Below are 13823 nucleotides of genomic sequence, written 5' to 3'. Positions count from 1 at the left end.
TGCTCCTGGGCAGCTCCCTGATGGAACTGATGGCTTTATCAAGCCTTCAGCAAAGTACCTGAGGTATGCACTGCCTGCTGGGAAGGTCTCCTTAGTCCTCAATTTCTTAGGCAACCCCAGAACCTTTCTGGCTGCTGCTACTTTAAAGGCTGTGTGGTCAGACAGAGCACATATTTTCCAACACAACTAAAGTTTCCCAAGGAACGTAGGCCACAGTGAGAAAATTGTCCTTTTCTAGCTCTCTCTTAGTAAAAGCAAAGTTCCCAAGTCAAAGAAAAGATACCCCCTTAAGCCAAAGGCAAATTATATGCTGCTGCAAACAAAACCAGTTTTAGAGTTCCTTTCTCTCACCTCCTGCTTCCCCTAAAAAAGGAAAAGCCCCACATGCTCATAATGCAGTGCATCTGGTGGCCTAAATATGGGTGTTACCAGATTCCCTACTGACATAAAGAGGTCAGAATTTGAGAAGCTGAGAAAATGACTTAAGCTTCCACATGAAAACTTGACCTAGAACAATTAACCTGAGAACAACACCAGAACAATGTCCCAGAAAGCTCATTTCCAAGACAAGTTTCTGCTGGGAAAACTTTAGTACTTCAGGACTGCTGAGAGTAAGTTCTCACATTTACACCTGACACAACAAATTCATCTGGACATGCAATACTCTTAGAACCCATGTGAAAAAACAACTACCTTTTGCAACATCATTTCCTAACCTCCTTACAAAAATTCTAGGTGTAACATGTCACCATATCTAGTACTTTTGGCATCTGCCTACAGTATAAAGGAACATTTTTTTATGTAGTTGCAAAACCATCAAGCTCCTTTGAGAAACGTCCTTGTCTTCCAGGATGCTTCTCAGCCTGAAATCTAATTACCAAGGACCACTCCTGATCACCTTTGCAAGTTTTGATACACTTAAAAAATGTTTTCCTCAACTATAGTCGGCATTTTTAACTTTTTTTTCCCTCAAATGTGAGAAGCAAAATAAAATACTGTGTTCTGTGTTTAAATAAAATTGCCTACACAGCTACTTTTGATCCATGAGTGCTTGTTCTCCCTCCCAATTTTCTCTGCCAACCACCCCCCACAAGACACACTCAGATTATTTGATTGGGGTTTTTCTATTAGCCATCTGCTGTGCAGAAGAACACATGAAAAAATTACAAATCAGAGAAAGAGAGGCAGATAAATGGGCTTTCACTGACCTTTTGCCAGGGTGGGGAGGCTGAAAGGACTGCGAAGGCCGAGCCAAAGGGAACTAAAGCAGGCAGCAGGTTTGCTCCAGTCGGCTGGTGAGCAAGTGAACAAGCAGGGAGAGCTGGTGGCTTGGGAGGGAAGGAGGAGCACACCAGGGCAGATGAGTCATTAGCTACTAAATTAGAGAATAAGCAGCTTGGAGTTGCAAATAACTGTATGCAGTCTGGGAAGTGGAGAGGAAGAGACACTTTCTGTCAAACTGCCCCGGACTGACAAACATCTGCATTTTTCACTCTGCAGGGAGTCTGCCCCTGCCTCCTCTGCCAGCCCTCCCTGTGTGCCAGCAGAAGGCTTCTCCACAGCAGCTGCAGACCCTGATTTTCCTTGGGAACAGCAGGAAAGCACAGAGAGCTGGCATGTGGCACACACACCTGGGAAGGAGCCCTGGAGAGCCGCAACCGCTCCTGGGCATCCCTCATTCCTGCAAACCTTCCATTGTGGGAGGTGCTCTCTGCACCACTAACAAGTCTTTTTATGGTCAAGATAGTTGCAATGTTGCCAAAATGCTGAGATTGCTGAAGCTGCTTTGATGGCCTAAGAAGGTCTGCAAAAGCCTGAAGCAAGGGAGACATGATTAGTCTCCACAGTAAAATTTTCAAATACTCTGGTGAGGAAAAGTCAACGAATAAAAAGCAAACCGCAACCTCTGACCCACACCTTTGCTACCTAATTTTCTGTTAGAACATACCTCTGCTGACTGTAAAACCTAAAACTTGTAATTATGAAGCTGAATACATTTTTAATATGGTTGGATGGTTACGGGTAAAGTAACTTTTAAAAGCAAAATGACTAGAGACCTTTCACAACCAGAATTTCAGATGTCATTTGAAAAGCAAGAGGATTCAGATTCAAACCCAACAGTTTCAAACCTGATCAAGACTGTACTGAAGCCAAAACACCACAGACCTTAATTTTCCAGACCATACTAATATAGGAGAAGAGATTGGGGGTTTTTCAGTGGGGTCAACAAACTCCTCCTTGTACTCAAAACATTTCTGGACTAATATAACCAAAACTTTGTGAGAATAATCAGATATTATTTATATAGAATTATATTTTAATTTATTTTATTTTGTATTATATTTAATTTATAGGTCATATATATATTTCTTACAAAATCTTGCAGGATGTGCTCACAAGATTTCAATGTCATTGCTGCAGATTAATCAGGGTCTAACCCTCAGCCCACATGAAAATAACACCTCCTCACACCCCCTCTGAATAAAATTATTAGTCTTAAAGCATCCCATCCTATTTTGATAGCTTTTTTGTTCACATTTCCACTCACAAAATAATTCCTAATCCCTCTTTTCGAGCAGGCTGTTTCTGCTTTGTTTTCTGTAATCATCCTCACAAGGTATGACAGGGGAACAGGTCACAGCATCACCGTGCCCCACTGCTCTCTCCAGCGGCACCCTCTGCCCTGCCTTGTTCCAGTCCTTGCTTAGTGGTGAGCATTAAGCTTTCATGTTAGTGACTAACCTACACTTCTGAGAGTCTGTGGTGCCTTGCCCAGGTTTAGCAAATAATTATGCTTTTAGTGTTTCTGCTTTAGTTGATGGTAAGACTTGAGTTCTTTTGTCCTGCTAGCAGAAACGCGAATACCTATTAAAGTAAAATGCATATTTTCCATTATGATTTCTAGCTTTGCAGTCTTCTACTAGTTAGTTCCACATATTTCTGTTCCTTGGGCTCTTTGTAGCTGATATTTCTCTTTAGACACCTACAGCTATATAGCACAGGAACACCAAATTTATTTCTATACCCCCCCTCAGATCATTTTTTGATGACAGAAATGTTACAAACAGTCTGGCACACATTCAGTCTACAGCACATCTATTCTGTGAATATCAAGGGAGACTTTGCTTTCCAGTCCAGTCAAACCAACATATTAAAATGGTTAAAGGGAAGGAGGAAAAAAAAAGGAATATTTCTATAACATAATTGCATACTTATAAATATCATGCTTTCCATGTGTGTCAGATATCAAATAGCTTAATGACAACTGATAACTGGCTGATTTCTGCAATCTGCCATCAGCTGCTATTTTCAAGAGAACATGAGCTATTCCTAATACCGTAGTTCAACTCCACTTAGTTGTGTAGGAAGCTTACATTTTTCAACCAGATGGCAGGTATATGCTATTTTAACCAAAACCCTGTTTTAAGAACAGCGGTTGGTACAATGACAGTGCTTGACAAGCCAAGAGGAATTTAAAAAAAAAAAAAAGTAGATAACTACATAATGCCATTTAATATTGGCCTTTAAAAAAATATAACATACTTATGAACAGCAACAGATGGGCCAGGCAATCAGGCTGCATGACCTCATTTGCTGGGAAAAACAAGGTGTTTTGTTTAGTTTTTTTAATTAAACTTCAGCTTTTATTCTCAAAACATAATATACTTTGTAGAACTAGGATGTGATTTTCCTCATGTGTGTATCAAGCCAAAAAGCCTCTTCTCCCTGAGACAAGCAGGGATGAGCTGTTTGGCTGCATTATGGTGTGATTAATCCATGCAACTGCTTTAACACCCAACAGAGGGAAAAAGCCATCTCTAGAATACAGGGTTTGATATGATACAAATAACTTGTTGTTAAACATCTCTATCATTAGAGCAATGTCTACTAATTAGGAAATAAATAATTTACACTGGCATTTCTACAGTAGCAGAAGACATTATCCTGTTCTTTTTCACTGATGTCTCCTAAATAGCAACAGAAACAGTAGCTGTGAAATCCACTTTACATCTCACAGACGCAAAGTAATTCTGCATTTTTCAGAAGTGCCATAGCCTGAACGCATTTTTTTTCCCCTGCACCCCAGTAACAAACATCAGTGCCTTTGGGATCTGACCCACTGCAGTCTGATTTTGCTGCCTGTAACATAGGACATGGTTTCCCCCTCAGTACTTACATTATGTCTGGAATCCTCTCTTCAAGCACAAATGGAGAATCAAGGGGGGAAGTAGAGTCTGGGTGCCTGAGCAGCACACTAAAACACCCCAGGTGATCACTGTGGCTTCTCCTCTCTGCTGTGTCGGAGACTTCCCTTGTATTCAAAGCTCATTTCAGTGGGGAAGATCCGATATCTCACCAGTCAAGCGCACTGAGCCTTCAGATCCTTTAAAGCCCTACCAAAGCATTTAGCAGTAGATGTCTCTAGATTTACTGTTGTCTTTTTTTGGATATACGCCTATGCAAGAAGGAAGCAAACTCTCTTTATATTTCACACCCATTTGCACTACTTTTTTTCAGGGTGTTGCTGAAAGAAAAAATTCCCAAGCTAGCTCAGCTCCAAATGGCCAACTACACAACCATTTATTTTCCTTTGGTTATCCTGACTGAGTTATTTTCCCACACGTCCCTGATGTGGTGGATGACTTGTCTGAGCAAGCAAGATAATGCTTTAGGCAGCAGAATAGAAAATGCAAAATTGCAGTGAGTCCTACAGGCACCTCCTGGGTTGCCTCCTGCCAGTGAGGCTCGGTCTTCTACCCCCAGCTGAAGCTGCAGGAGATGCCTATCTATCTGAAGGCTTACACTGGGGATCTCAGGCCCTGAGTGAGGTGCTGCAACAGCCCCATGTCCCAGCCCTGTGTCTGAATATAAATAGAGAGAATTATTTCTGCCAGCAGTGGACACCAAGGCTCAGCCCTGCTAAACTGCAGTGACAGCTACCAGGTCGCCAATCCAGAGCAGATTATTTCAGCCAGGACAGATGGACCACTTCCTGGGGAGAAAGGAGAAGAGCCCAGGACCACCACCATTCCTACTGCATCACTTATATGTGGCTGTGGCAAAAGGTCAAGGAAAACCAGGGACACAAGGGGTTGGACTGGTTTTCTCCTCCTTTATTGGCAGGATGGCTTGCCCCATACCTCCCCTTAAAAAAGGCAAAAGCAGGTCCTCATCCCTTGCACCCACCCCTTCATGGCAGGGAGCACCATGCAGAAGTGCCATGTCCTACACTTGTGGGATCATTACTTACACTGCCTCCTAAACAAAGAATCTGAGGAATATCTTCTACAGAGAGAACAGTGCCACATATTTACCTCTGACCACTGTAAGTGCCACGTGGTAACAAACATCAAAATATCAACTGGCTGCCCAGCAGGGATGTGCTATCCACATCTCTGGAGGAGACTTCCCAGCCTCACCTGACTGGATCAAGCCTTGAACAACCTTGTCTGATCTCACAGCTGGCACTGCTCTGACAAGGAGCTTCTGGAATCTTCTTCTGTTTGACTGCACTCAAACAAATGCATTGCTGACCACCGACTCTTCAGCCAGCAAGTCCTCACAAGCTCAGCACCCTCACAAGGATTTTGGAGCAAATTAACTACAGAAGCACAGCAAGGTACCCTCCTTCAGCCAGAAAGGTCTCCAGACTAGGGTTCTCCTAATGACCAATAGCTCACAGGGAAGAGCTTCTAACACATACAGGGTTGGGAGTCAAAAAGTGCAGAAATAAACAATGTCTCAGTTAAAAAGAAGGATTTTCTAAATCTTTCCATAAGCTTTTACTTCTACCACTTTGCCCGTAAGCTTTTACTGTAGAGTTTACTTTTTTCTTTTTGTTTTTGCACTGGTAGAAAAATCTATATGGAACTATCAAGAATAAAAATATCACTTTTTAATATTTAGAATAACTGAAAATTTGTTGTCACATTAAAATCTTTACTGGAATTGGGAGTGAATTTTACACATGGCAACAATGAAACAATGCTGAGAAGGAACACCCTGACACCTCTTTTCACAAGCTCTTCACTTGAAATTGCAATTACAGTGATCTAAGTAGGAAAACAATTCTGACATTTATAAAAAGCTGTAATAAAAGAAAACACTGATTTAAGTTTGCAGGGAGATCTTGAATCACAGGTGTGCCTGATCCATGGGGTACACCCCAGCTGCTGGCAGGATGGGTCTGCCAGCTGCACCTCACCACCCTCCCCCAGTCCCTGCCCCGGACAGGGCTCAGGAGCTTGGCTGAGACACCAGGGTCACATCCCCACGGCTCAGCAGTGCAGAGTGCCCACTGCTCAGCACGACATCCCCACGGGGTCACAGGGACCACAGGGCCACATCCCCACTGCTCAGCAGGGCAGAGTGGCATGACAACTTCTCCCAGGCAGGAGCATGGTGAGGGGCAATTGCAAAGGCAGTTGCAATCTATTCTTGCTGCAAAGACATCCCAAGAGCTTCAGCATCTCACAATGCCAATCAGTCTGGCTCCCTTCCATCTGACTCATGCCCACGTACCAACACAGCTGGCACATGGCTCTGCAGCAAGGGAAGCCACGTTTCTCCCCTGAGGGGAAGCTTGATTCATGCCAAGAGGTATTCCAGCCTGGATCTCAGGAGCAGTATCCACCTGTGCTCTCTAACACCAAGGCTTTTTAACTCATTCCCTGTGCTCAGCCCAAGAGCCTCAGCAGTTTGGGCTCACCACACCTGAGCAGCAGAGGCCCCACGAGGGGCAGAAGGGCTCATGGATGGAGTGATGTGCTTCAGACATTCAGAGTGCCCAGATCCCATTTAAAGTTTCACAGCGGGAGAGGAAAGGGAAAAAGAGAAGAAGAAAAAACAAAATTAAAAAGATACAATAGATGTGTTCACAGAAGCCTGAAACACAGACAGACAGCAGCCCTGTTATCATTGCTGCAGCTGCTATAAAGACAGCACGTTTTCACGCTGCAGTCACATTTCCAGTTTCTTCTCAAACCTACCTGGAGGGACTGAATAATTTGCATCTCTCTTTTTCGCACATTATTTGCACATTCCACATATTATTTGCATTTATCGTGAAAGGGTGGAGAATAATAGTGCTTACTGCAAGAAATAAATACATTTAAAAAACAAATCAGTCAGTGCTGCCAGTCAGACAGATGCAAAAGTTGACAAAATACAGCCTTTCATTATTTTTTCATTCCAACCAATGCACAAAATACATGAAATATAAAAGAGTGCCTCACATAGATTTTTTCCAGCTGAATGGAGCTTTGACAGTAAAGAACACTGCATTTTTCACATAATAAAATGTGATTTTCCATCAATTTTACCAGTAATGAAAATGTAACGTACAGCACAATCGCTTGAAAGCCAAGAAGTTGAAGCCAAGGGTGAGGTTAGAAGTTGCAAAACTGGGAGCCTCAAGGGAAGAGAAGTGGTGGATAGACAAGAATTATGGTTCTCTGCCATTCACCGAGTTTTCTATAAATGCCACCCCCACCCCCAAAAGGGCTCCCCCGTCCTGTTCCTGGTGCTCAGTGGGAGGGGCAGCCGGAGCAAAGCCATCCATCTGGTTCCCATCACAGCAAGGAGTGCCTAGGCTGGCTCCTGCCAAAGCCTGTCATTAGCAATCAGCACCAGAGGGAACATGAGAAAACACAGCACAGCTAAGACAACAAACCTAATACTTTTAATACACTAATCATAACAGCAGTACTCAATTTTGCTCTTTATAGAAATATCACAAGAGTCAGATGGGTCGTCCTGGTAGCCTCATTTTATCTGGGAAATTAATGTAACAGGCAACACAAATGTTATTTTCTTATGCCACAGTAGATCCATCAGCACCTAATAGAGGCATCTACAGGAGTGAAAATATGGCAAAGAAGGATAATTTGATTAAGCAGGTGCAAAACCTTGCTACCTATTAAGACATTTTGTCTCCTTTTAGCTACAGCATAATAGACACAGCATTTAAATCCTAATGCTGCCACTGTAGCCCAAGATCTAGTATTTTATAAAAGCTTGGAGGGATGACCATCAAACTGCTCATGTTCTCTTGCCACAGAAGTTCAGCACAACCCTTCCCACCTCCCTTAGCCTTGCCAACCATGCAGAGCAGTGCCAGCATTTCCACAGTTTCCACAAACTGCTTGTCTTGCATATCATCCTTTAAAATCTATTTTATCACTCTCTCATTTCAGATGGCCAGGGGCAAAGAAAAAAAAGCCAAACCTACATCCAAGCAGTCTCTAGCAATGCCTCCTACAGCTGCTGCCATGGGAATGAAGATCTACAGGGATTTGAGGACCTTGTACCACTGCGTACTGCACACAAATGAAAGCAGAAGTGCCAGCTGGACTTTGCAGGCACAACTGTCCCCCCAGCTTGGCAATATAATCACACACTCCCCTAACTACTGAGTAAGAGTGGCTGCTAATTACCCATCCAGAGTAATGAAATCTGGCTAGGGTCAAAAGTGATCTGACAGTAGGGAACAGAGAGAGGCAGCAAGTCTAATCTTTTGCTGTTCTCCTACCGTGCCTCAAACCTTTAACCAGTTCCCTCAGGAGTTTGCTCTCCTCCCCACAGGCTACACAAACTCCTTGTGCAGAGTGCTTCTCCAGGTCTCTGAGAGACACATTTTCCCCATCACTTTGACAAGAACTGCCCCTGCTCCTCTGGCACAATCCTGCCACCCTGGAAGAGCACACTGGAGCAGATGGACACTTTGGGATCTCCAGGAGAGCAACCCGAGATCAGCTTTGCATTGCAATGCCTCCCTGGAGCTCCCTGCACCACAGTAACAACTAATACTCACACAGCAGCCACCAAAACTGATGGGCTTCTTCATAAACACCTCCCCTTCCTACAGTTTCCTGTACTGCAAGAAGGGGACCGAGATGGGAAATGAAGAAACCTCCTTCAGGAAGAATTGCCAGGTCTCTGTCTAAGGATGGCACGGCTCAGACTCCCTCAGGACTGTCCCAGGCACATCACGGTCACCTGGCTTGCCTCTCTCTATCTCCCTGCTTTTGTTAGGCGTTCCCACGCACATCTAAGAATATTCTGCTGAGTGAATATGAATAACAGCTCTTTCTTCCTCCTTTCAGGAAACTATTTCCTCATTTGTTTCTCTCCTCTCCCTGCTTGGTATTTAGCTGCAAACGTTAATGACCCATCTAAGAAGAGGAAAGCACCTTCTAGGAATGACTTGCCCCAGGCTATTCCATGGGCTGCTCAGAAGTAAATCCCTAATTTATACCCTCTTTGGTCAAAGGGGAACATTCCCAGGACCAAAGAAAAGCACAGACAGAGAGATGGAAAGGGAGAGGAGATTGTCATGTTCTCTCTTGCACAATTCACTGTTTGTTATCCTAGTGCTTTAATAGGGATATCAGGGCTGAGCCCCAGGCCAAGTCTGCTCTGACTTGCTGCCATGTAATCAATGAGAAACTTTTCAAAATGTCCTCTTTCTTCCCCTTTGTGCATTTATGTCTCAGCCTGCTACACTGCAGCTAAGAAAAGCCTCCAGAGGCTCGGACAGGCACCAGTGCCACACCCCAGCATGGCACCACACCAGAGGGTAAGGAGGCAGCTCCACTGCAGGAACCTGGCAGTCCTTACCCCTGACCTGGGGTAAGGATCACATCACTCCTCCTGCCCTTCATTCCTGCTCTCTTGGCCTGAGACTGCACGCTCACCTGGTAAAAGGCTCCTGCTGGTGGGACTCCTTCAGGCTCCTTGCTGGACCCTGGAGACCATTCCCCCTCCCAGGAAAAAGATGCACAACCATGGGATACATGCAGGAACAAACCATAGAGCACTGCACATCCAAGAGAGCTGCAGAGCAGGACAAGATGCACAATGAGGACAGGTCTGTGAAAAGCAGCTTTGAAGGAAGAGATATGGTTGAAATAGAAGTTGACCCCTAAAAAATGGAAAAAGAACAAAGAAGGTTGTGGAAAGCAAGCCATCTGCTGTAGACTGGGCAGCTGGGATTGTGAAAGAAACAACCAGGTTACTGCTGATGGATTGATGAATGAGCAGGTCAGTTTTTCTCCTAGACCTCCTATGATAAGAAGATGGGAAATGGTGTGTTAAAATCTTCACGAGGTAGAGCTAATAGAAATGTACCTCCCATTTATCCCTAAAAAGTCATGGATCACAAAGGGATTTCCTCCCTTTCACCATTCTTCTCACCTCTGAAGTATTTTCCCTGTCTTTCTGTACTGTAAATCTACTCTTTAAAATAGCAGAAGATATTGTGTATAGGTAGCCAGCCTGCTGTTTAGATAAAGTCAAACCTAAACAATATAAAGAAGAAAAAAGCAAAAGGGAAGAGACAGGCAGATGGGGTGAGCTGTGTAGACAGGAATTGGAACCTGGGTGTTATTGAAACATGCTGAAGCACCATTTGAACATCTTTTAACTCCCTGGTTTTTACAAGCTTAAAAATGCAAATAAAAAATCTGACTGCAAGGCAGAAAGTTGGGAGCTCAAGTTTCAGCTCAGAACTACATTCCCAGTGCTGTTTTACTTAAGGTTATGAAAACAATGCATCTATAATGAAAAGGCTGATTTGGCATGCCTCTAAACTGAAAAAAAAATTAAATAAAAACTGGTATCATTTGGAGATGCAGAAAAGGACCAACAGTGGAAAACATGCTTTTCATCAGTTGATCACATATCACTTGTTTTTATGTGACCACATATATACCATTTTCACAGAAGTGTTTGCCAAAAATTCAATAAAGTTTCTCAAAGTGAAGAAGTACCTCAATACTCTCTGGTTACCCTACACTGGCAAAACAATTTTGGACAGATTTTAAATGCATAAGGCTTGCTAATATATAGAATATGTACTTTACACTTAGCAGGATAGTACCCAAAACCAGTAAAAATATATCCAGGAGGATTCATGTTAAAAAAACCCCCATAGTTCCCTTCCTTTTCACTTGCAATTACTGCAAGGCCAAATGGAGTGGGCTGCAAGGAGAGGGCAAGCACCCAGCAACACCTTGCTTGAGAACACACCAAGCACTCAGGCTCTGCTCTCTGCACCCTCCCCAGAGCCCATCTGAGATCCCCAAGTTTCAAACTACGTCAGGGCAGCTGAGCTGTGATGAACTACCCTCATTAATGCTGAACTTCTTTGTTTTGATGAGGTAAATGAAAAATTATGTTTGTGCCCTAAGTGGACCATAAATCACCGAGGCATTTAGCCTCTTACCTTAGTACTGTCAAACATACTTTGCAATGGCCAAACACAATCCATATGATGAATTTATGTAGCTGAAGTCTTCAGACCACCAGTAATTTCTGCCTTAAAACCCTCAAAACCAAGAAAAGAGGCAGGACAAGAAGGAAAATAGGGAATAAGTAAGTATCAGTGACCTGAAGTGTCATAGATTTCCCAGAGAATATGACAAGCAGAGGCAGAATAAAATAATCCAGAGCTGAAAAGGCAGAGGAAATACTTTCAACTTTGCATTTCTGCAATCTCACATTGTGCGTCAGCAGAAAGACGAGTGCTTGCAGAAATTGCAAAACATGGGATCTGCGGAGGCTGAGCCACAGACCAGATTTGGAAAGGACTCTGCCTTGGTCCACTGCTGGGGCAGACGTGCACCCGTTGACTGTTTCAGCTCAGCTCACCTCCTGTGGGGTTTTTCTGGGGATCCACTAAAGGGACTGCTGCCAAAGATCCCACAAAAATAGAGGGCCACAATGCATTGCCTCCCTTTTCTCAGAACCATAGACTGCTTTGTGTTGGAAGGGACCTTTATAGGTCCAAACCCCAGCCATGCACAGTGACATCTTCAACTGGATCATCCTGCTCACAGCACCAACCAGCCTGACCTTCAATGTTCCCAGAAATGGGGCATCTACTTCCTCTCTGGGCAACCTGTTCCAGTGCCTCACCACCCTCGTAAAAATTTCCTTGTATCCAGTCTAAATCCCTCTTTTAGTTTAAAACCGTAATCGCTTGTGCTATCAATAAATGCCCTGCTAAAAAGTCTGTCCCCATCTTTCATAGGTTAGAAAAAGGGTTTTTCACCCATAGGGTATTGGGAAGTGCTCACAGCATCATGCCTGACAGAGTTCAAGAAACCCTTGAACAATATTCTCCAGCACCTGGTGTGACTCTTGGAAATGGTTCTGCCCAGGGCCAGGAGCTGGACTCGATGATCCTTGCGGATCCCTTCTAACTCAGCTTATTCTGTCATTCTTATAAGCCTCCTTTAGGTACTGCAAGGCTGCTCAAAGATCTCCTCAGAGCCTTCTGTTCTCCAGGCTGAACAACCCCAACCTGTCACCAGCCTGTCACCACAGAAGTGCTCTAGCTCCCCAGTCATTTTTATGGCCGTCCTGCAACTTGTCCACGGCTCTGCTGAGTTGGACGCAGCACTCCAGGCGGAGGAAAAGGAGCAGAGGGGCAGAATCACCTCCCTGTTCCCGTCTGCTGAGAGGATCTTTACCTTTAAAGAGGCCGGATCCGACTGCGGGACCCTCCCCCGGCGCCGCGGCAGGGCCGGGTTCGGCGCTGGTGCCGCCGTGGCCGCGCCTGGAGGGGCCTCTAGCGGCTCTGCCGGCGCTGCCGAGCCGCGCACCGTGCGCGGGCACACCCGGGCACCGCACACCCACGGGGCACCCGCACACCCACGGGACACACAACACACCCACACCCCGCGCTCCCACGGGGCACCGCACACCCACGGGGCACACAACACACCCATGGGCCACACCGCACACCCACGGGGCACGCCGCACACCCCGGGGCTGCGCTCCCCAGAGCCGGCTGCCCGAGCTGGTCAAAGCGCAGCAGCAGCAGAACCAGGCGGAGCTGGCGAGGATGCCGAGCCACCCGCGGCTGTCACCCACCTGCTGCCATCAGCCCCGTGCCCGCCAGACAGCAGCTCTGCTGCTTGCCAAGGGTTTGCCATCCCCAGCTATGGATGGCCCAGCCCCTGACCTCTGGAAGAGGCATCCCAACAACTGGACGGCCAGCATGCTTGGGGTGAGCAAGCTCCAGACAGCCCAGAAAACGTTAATCTTATTTTTCTTCCTGTTTCCTGCAATGAAACCTGGATTAGCAGCATTAGCTGGGTCAGCTTGCACAGTATATCAACATTCACCCATCAATTTGGAAAAAGGGGATAATGGCAAGACTGAAGGCTTGGGTGACTCCAAGGCTGCATTTGCTGCATCACAGATAAACACCCCTGCCAGTGCTCCCCCATGGAGATGCACCTGGGCAGCAGTCAAATGCTCATGGAAACATTTGTGGTTACACACTTTCCCACTAACACCAAGTTCAGCACAATTGCATTAGAGTCACTTTTTAAACCCCATTTAGAAGTGGAATGCCAAAGGGAATGCAAGCACAGGCCCCACTGCATTCCACTCACTTCCAAACCCTGTATTTATGGATAATGTCACTAAATAAGACTGTTCTGATGGGAAGGGACCTTGGGAAGTCTGCAGCTTCCTGCTCAAAGTAGGGCCAAGCCTGACTTTGTGTGATGCTGCACAGGGCTTGGTTTTCCTGGGCCTTGAAAACCTCTGAGAGCAAAGTTCCTACAGTCTCTTTAGGTGAGTTATCAATGCACAATTTTCCCTATGGAGATGTTCTTACCTTAATATTTTCTCAGAAAATCCCACTCCAGTTTGCAATCCTTGTTCTTTTGAGCTGGCTACATCTTTTCATCAACTTTCCCATAGATAGGGGCAGGCTGCAGTAAGGTCTCCTGCAAAACCGTCTCCTCAGGGCTGAACAAAGCCCTGTCCCTCAGTCTCTTCTTCCAGAGCACATGCTCCAGGCCCCTGGC

At 45.3% G+C, this 13823-nt stretch overlaps 1 protein-coding gene across 3 annotated transcripts in view; it reads right to left on the bottom strand.

Moving 5' to 3' along the window:
• Window positions 1-13823, bottom strand: part of STOX2 (storkhead box 2) — a 143449-nt gene that overhangs the window by 94090 nt on the left and 35536 nt on the right. Inside the window, exon 1 of one of the 3 annotated variants that reach the window (XM_026791447.2) lies at window positions 4178-5820. The exons of the other annotated variants lie outside the window; for them this stretch is intronic. The gene's annotated coding sequence lies outside the window, so the exon portion shown is untranslated. Of the gene's footprint in view, window positions 1-4177; window positions 5821-13823 lie in introns of those variants that run through there. 3 annotated transcript variants of the gene reach the window in all.

This window comes from Zonotrichia albicollis, chromosome 5 (genome assembly GCF_047830755.1).
Source record: "Zonotrichia albicollis isolate bZonAlb1 chromosome 5, bZonAlb1.hap1, whole genome shotgun sequence".
NCBI lineage: Eukaryota > Metazoa > Chordata > Aves > Passeriformes > Passerellidae > Zonotrichia > Zonotrichia albicollis.
The sequence above is the reverse complement of the archived record's forward strand: the minus strand, read 5'-3'. Positions and strand labels throughout refer to the sequence as shown.